The sequence below is a fragment of the Microtus ochrogaster genome, chromosome 2 (assembly GCF_000317375.1).
Source record: "Microtus ochrogaster isolate Prairie Vole_2 chromosome 2, MicOch1.0, whole genome shotgun sequence".
Taxonomy (NCBI): Eukaryota; Metazoa; Chordata; class Mammalia; order Rodentia; family Cricetidae; genus Microtus; species Microtus ochrogaster.
The window spans coordinates 83,313,117-83,319,417 of NC_022010.1; the positions used below are offsets into that span (position 1 = coordinate 83,313,117).

General features: G+C 32.0%; 1 protein-coding gene across 3 annotated transcripts in view; it reads left to right on the forward strand.

Moving 5' to 3' along the window:
• Cadm2 (cell adhesion molecule 2) overlaps positions 1-6,301 on the forward strand; it is a 923,902-nt gene that overhangs the window by 306,148 nt on the left and 611,453 nt on the right. The gene's annotated exons all lie outside the window — the stretch shown is intronic.

Sequence of the window (6,301 nt, forward strand, 5' to 3'; positions counted from 1 at the left end):
AAAAAAAAAAAAAAAAAGAATTAAAAAAATGGAAATCCTCTTTAGAATGGTTATACTGGAAGAACACAGAATATTCACATAAATGATGGAGAAGAAGACATGCAAAGATAATGGCATCTTAGAATATTTGTCTTGTATTAGAAAGTATCACAGGCTGGAGACATGGCTCAGTGGTTAAGATCATTGGCTGCTCTTCAAAGTTCCTGAGTTCGATTCCCAGCAAGTGCATGGTGGCCAATAGCCATCTATGGTGAGATCTGATTCCCTCTTCTGAAATAAATGTGTTGCAGATAAATACAATAAATAAATAATTTTTTAAATGAAACTATCACAAAGTCCCTTTTCAAGTAAATTGAGTTTGTTTCCAGGAAAGTCACAGACATATCTAAAATATTAATTTTGTAGAATAAGAACCAAAGTCATCAATATACCAAAATATAATTAGTTTAATTGACATTGAATTTCCATCATATTGAATTTAATTTGACTAAATTCAAATATATGTATAAACATTATTCTCACTCACTTATAAATCTCTAAAGAAAAAAAAAACATTAGTGCCCATCCACTCATATGTAGAACCCCCACATGATTTTTAAAATGTGGCTAAAAGAGTGTGCAGCAATGGACACGATTATAATATTCAAACTCTATTCTCACCATGGATCACATCACATTGTATGTTCAGTTGGTGGTAGATCTGGTTTAGTTAACGTGTACATTTAGTGATAAAAACACAATTACCTCTGAAATTCAAAGGAAATGAATAAAAACATGATTCAGCTTTTGCAGAATACAGAAACTGATTCCTTTAGAAACAATGCATTATGGTTGATATGTAAAAGTATACAATTTTATAATATCGAGTGTGACTTATATCACTAAAAATGTCTTCTCACTTAAAATTGAACAAGGTTTTTGATAAAAAAGACTGGTTCTATCATGGCTTAATATTCTATACTTTTATAATTTTAAGATATACTAATTTGTACAATTAAAAGAAGAAACAACCCTTTTTTATCCCAAGTACTTCACAACATGCATGGATAGATGATAGATAGATAGATAGATAGATAGATAGATAGATAGATAGATAGATAGATAGATAGATAGAATATATGAATTTTTAATAGACAAATACATGATTAAAATTTATATAGCACTTATTGTATAAATCACATTAAATTTAAAATCACTCCAGATGATCAGGAAATTCACCTACTTATTAACATTCTTTACCAAAGACAATATCAATTATGTCATCTTCTAGGTATTTTTATCTTTCGATCTCATTTAGTTTTAATCAAACTTGGACAGAAAACCAAGTTACACAAATATCTTTGAGGCCAGCTACAAGCATCCGTGTGGTTAGTGTGTTCAGACAGACAGCCTCATCATTCACACTCCACTGCAGGATGTTGTCATGTCTGCCAATTTTTCAAAGTAACGAAAAGGCCTTCCTGATAGCCAATGGGTGGATAATAATAACATACTCACCTTCTATATTCTATATTATAATTTCTGACATCTTAATGTTTAACCTGAACACAACTTTCAGAGATTGCACACATCTTACAAGTCAAAATTATCATGGGCGTTAAAGTGCAAGCAAAACAATTCCAAAGAATTTTAAAGGGTTTCAAAAATTAAGAGGCTACCTGATATGTATGCTTACAATGACAATGCTTATTATATTTCACAAGAAACAGTTGAGAAGAAAAGATCACCCTAATTTTAATTTATTTAATTTTTTTCATTTATAATCTGAAATTAAAATTAAAATTTTACATGGATCTACTCGCCTGCCTCATGCTTAAAGAGTGGAAGTTGGAATGCTCCCAGATGCCAGCAGGGCTGCAAGAATGGATCCCTGATACATTTCCGAATGCAGAGACGGGGCAGAAAGACCACACTGTGAGAGCTTTTTTGCTTCCAAATAAAGCAATTTTTACCACAGTGGTTTCCTCAAGCGTCACAAATTCTAAAATGAAAAAGGTTTAAATTTGGGACATCATAATTTCAAAATGGATTCTAGAATTTGGTTAAAAACTTTAGAATCAAGTGATTGATTAATAACTAGACGGAACTGAACCTTGAAAACATTAAGTCAAGAGAAGGAGCTCTTCTGCACTGTCACTTGTATTAACGTTTGTTGATTGACTAACAGAACTGTGCTGGTACAAAAGTATTTCAGTATGAGCTTTACATAAATAAAACCTCATTCTCTCTCTCTGTCTCTCTCATACATACACACACACACATACACACACGTGTACACACACACACACACACGTATGCACAGAAAAAAATCATGTTCATTGATTAGGAACATGAATATTTTGGATGTATAATATTTACCTCCAAATAAAGAAAAATAAAGACAGTTAAGTCGAAATCATTAAATGGATTTCTAATCCAAATAACTGAAAAGGAGCTGATTTGAACACAGGATCAGAGCTTTAGATAAGAAAGAAGACAAAGAAAGATGCTGAAAAACTATCCTAAAAAGATAATTCCCTTAGAAAGAATGAAAGTTGTTTGCTGGGTTCCAACTTTCACACTCGTGTGTACCTATTTTTTTTTTTTTATGAGTTACTGGTTAGTGGTGCGTTTTTGTGACTTTTCTAATACAATGGATTCTCCCCATTCTGGTACTTCTATATATTAATAGAAGAAATAAAAATAAACATTGATCACAAAAGCAATGAAGTTTTCAAATAATGCTATATATGACTTCAAAACATTTGAGACCTATGCACAAAACATTATAATTAAACCAATTACGTTGAGGAGGAAATGGTGCAAACCTGAGATGTGAACTGTCCCCAGACTCTTCTAAACACCAGATTTCATCACAGTGAGAATCCCAGCAGCTATTTTTTCCTTCCCTCAAATATGGACTCACAGCAGATTCTAAAAAATATCAAACACAGAAGGAAGTGAAACCAAGTCATTTTGAGGAAAAGTTTAGAAGGCTAACACTTCTTGGTTTATAAAACTAATAAACCTCTGCTGTAACAAAAGCAGTGTGGTATTTCTTAAGGGAACATAAGCAAATCAATGAAAAGAACAGAATCCAGGCACAGGCATCCAGGTTTATGGTCAATTGCTTTTTTGAGGCAATGAACCAATGGCATTTCAACTAAGTCTCCTCCAAAAATGGCTCATTTTAGATGTTGCTGTACTAAAAACAAGCAAGCTTCTTTCAATGTTGCACTAAAAACATTAAAATAAAAAAACAGGGGACACTAATTTTATTTACCTTTGCTTTGATGAAAATGACTTAACAAGGACAACAAAATTAGGATCATAAAGCAACAAACATAGTTATTATACTGAACATCATTTCAGAATCATTATTTCAAAATATTTATTGATTTTAATTATATATATGCGTGTATATGAATGCAGATATCCCTGGACTCTTAAAGTGTCATATCCTTGGTGATAGTGTTTTAGGTTATTTTGAGCCATAGGACATGGTTTCAGAGAATGGAACTTAGTGCTCTGGAAGGACCACAAGAACTTGTAAATGCTGAGCTTTTTCCTCAGGCCCTCATGTAATAATTGTACAGTTCATACTTGTATTACAGCTGTCTTTTTTAACATATTGTTAAATAAATATTTAAAGCCTTCAAATTATTTTTAAATATCTGAATGTGTTTGTTTCTCACTAAATTTTATCTTTTAACATGTAAATCATTTGGAAGTTGTTAGAATAAACTCAGTGAGTGTTGATCCTAGCTCAAGTTTTTCTGTTTACCAGATACCACATCTCAAGGATAAAGAATATACCACAATAAAAATGACATTGAAACAGTTCATTAAAATAAGTAGTAATGACAAACTCAGAGGTAAAATTTTATTTTACCAACAATAAACATTCTTGAGAATTTTTTGGCTTTTAAAAGAGAAAGACTTAAACTCACCTTCTGAACAGTTAAAAAAGAATCTTTGTTGCTTTGCCTTATGCTGCTCACCAACTGGCTCTTCCCTATGAAAACAAAACAAAATAACAAACAAACAAAAACTTGAAGGAATATAGATTTCATATGAAATTGAACATAAGTATTCAAGTTATTATTCTTTGACTTTATAAGATGTTTATGTTTTGGAAATATAGCTTTTGAAGACAGCCACTCTTCAGAACCAAGCACATAAATAGGTAACTCACACCAACCACTTGCAATTACAACTCCATGGTATCTCATGTCTACTTTGGAACTCAACACATACTTACAATCACAAATGCATGGATCAACACACAGATGCACCTATATTCATAATGAAAATTACAAAAATAAAACTTAAATTTAGATGAGATAGTACCAAAATTTTTAAATTGTCAAACTTTTGTCTGGAATACAGGGAAATTGAAGCACTCAAAGTTAAATGTAATGTTGTAGACCTGGTTAGCCTTAAGGAGATCAGAGCTGATTAACTAAAATCCAGCATCAATGTGATGGGAATCTCAGAAAACTGTGATGGCATGACCTATTTCAGTAACGGAATCACACATATTGGGCATAGAGAACTGCTGTAACTCAGTTAGTGAGTCCCCACATTTCCAAAGATGATATTTTATCATATTTAAGCATATCATTTCATCTTTCTATTTCATAAAGGTAAGGGTGAGGCATACATAACATATTAAAGTGAAAACCACAGTTTTCAGGTAATTAAAATCAAATATAAAATATGCACCCTGAAGTCTTACAATCTCAGATACAACATTCAGGGTTTTTCCCTTGTAAAAATGTAAAATTCAGACTTCCTAGAAAAATAATTAAAGGTGGATAAAAGAATCATGGCTAGATTTCAAACCTAATCTTGAAGAGGATTTGACTATAAACTCTGTAATTAAGGCATTTTTAATTCTCATTGTTTCCCAAAATGCGTGCTACGCAAAAATGAATTGATAAATATGTATGAATCTCTGATGGAGTTAATGAGTTACTCCCATGGTATCATCACATATCTTTCAAATATTTGAAATTTTATAAAGAAAAGGCTATTTAATACTTTAATTTTCTTTTTTATGCTTCCTAAAATAATATAACTCACATATATACATGATCCATACATACTTCATGTATTTCCCTTGGTTCATAACCTGATATTCCTTTAAATTTAATCTTTGCATTACACACAGATGAATGCTGTACTACTCACAGAACTCAATATTTAATGAATTATTTTTAATGAAATGAAAGAGTGTATGTATGCATGGGAAAACTATGGGCATACTGTACTTGTGGTAGATATTATAACTATTTTTAACATCCCCTAATATGTACATTGTTATTCCTAATGGTAGAAAAATATATGAACTTTGTAAATGGGGAGTATTTCTAAGAAGTCATTCTGGGAAAAATTAGTAGATGAGTGTGTGTTATGTAGCTTGGTTACAAACCCACTTTCATATATTTATCATATATAAGATGCTAAGGAACAACTTTTTAGTGATAAAATTCCGTTCCATGCATGTAAATTGGGTAATTGTGTATCTAATTGCCCACTTAGTTTGTAGTTGAGTAATTATTGTCATCAACTAGCCTGTTTGCACATTAAATGAAGACCAGGTGAAAATGTTAATTAGGTTAATGATTTTAAATATTTTTTTGTTATTGAAGAAAATTGTTTTCCTGCTCTTGCTGCAGTTTTTAAATTGCAGTAAAAATCATGTCCCCTTGGTCTTCCAACTTTGAAGCCCAGGATTCAAAGATAAATTCAAACAGTTGATTGGGTCAATAGCACTCATTAAGAAAATCATTACTTAAAGGCTCATCATTAATATATAAAATGCTATCTTATGTCAATGTAAGTTAGAGCTCATGGAGTGGGACAAATGTGGGCAGTATATAAGAAACCTAGTAGGTACAGACATTTGATTTTTAGCCTGAAAATCTTGCCACCTAAACTCATCTCGATAAGTATGAATATCATTAAAGGGCATACTCATGTTTGTAACACAAAATATAAAAAATACTTAAGTAATACTCAATGAACGTCACCCACTTTAAAATAAAATTTAGAAATTTTATATTATCTGTAGTAATGCCAAATATTTGCTTTTGGAACTCACCTAAGGAATTTACAGGCCTAGCTTTCTCAGTATATTTGTTAAGGGTTGCAAAATGCTCCTTTAGAAAGGCTTGCTCAGCTGGCCTTGGTGAGCTCCCAATAGATCAGCCCCACTGTCTCAGTGGGTGGGTGTACCCCTCGTGGACCTGACTTCCTTGCTCATCTTCTCCCTCCTGCCGCTCCTCATTGGGACCTTGGGAAAAAAAAGTAGAGCCAC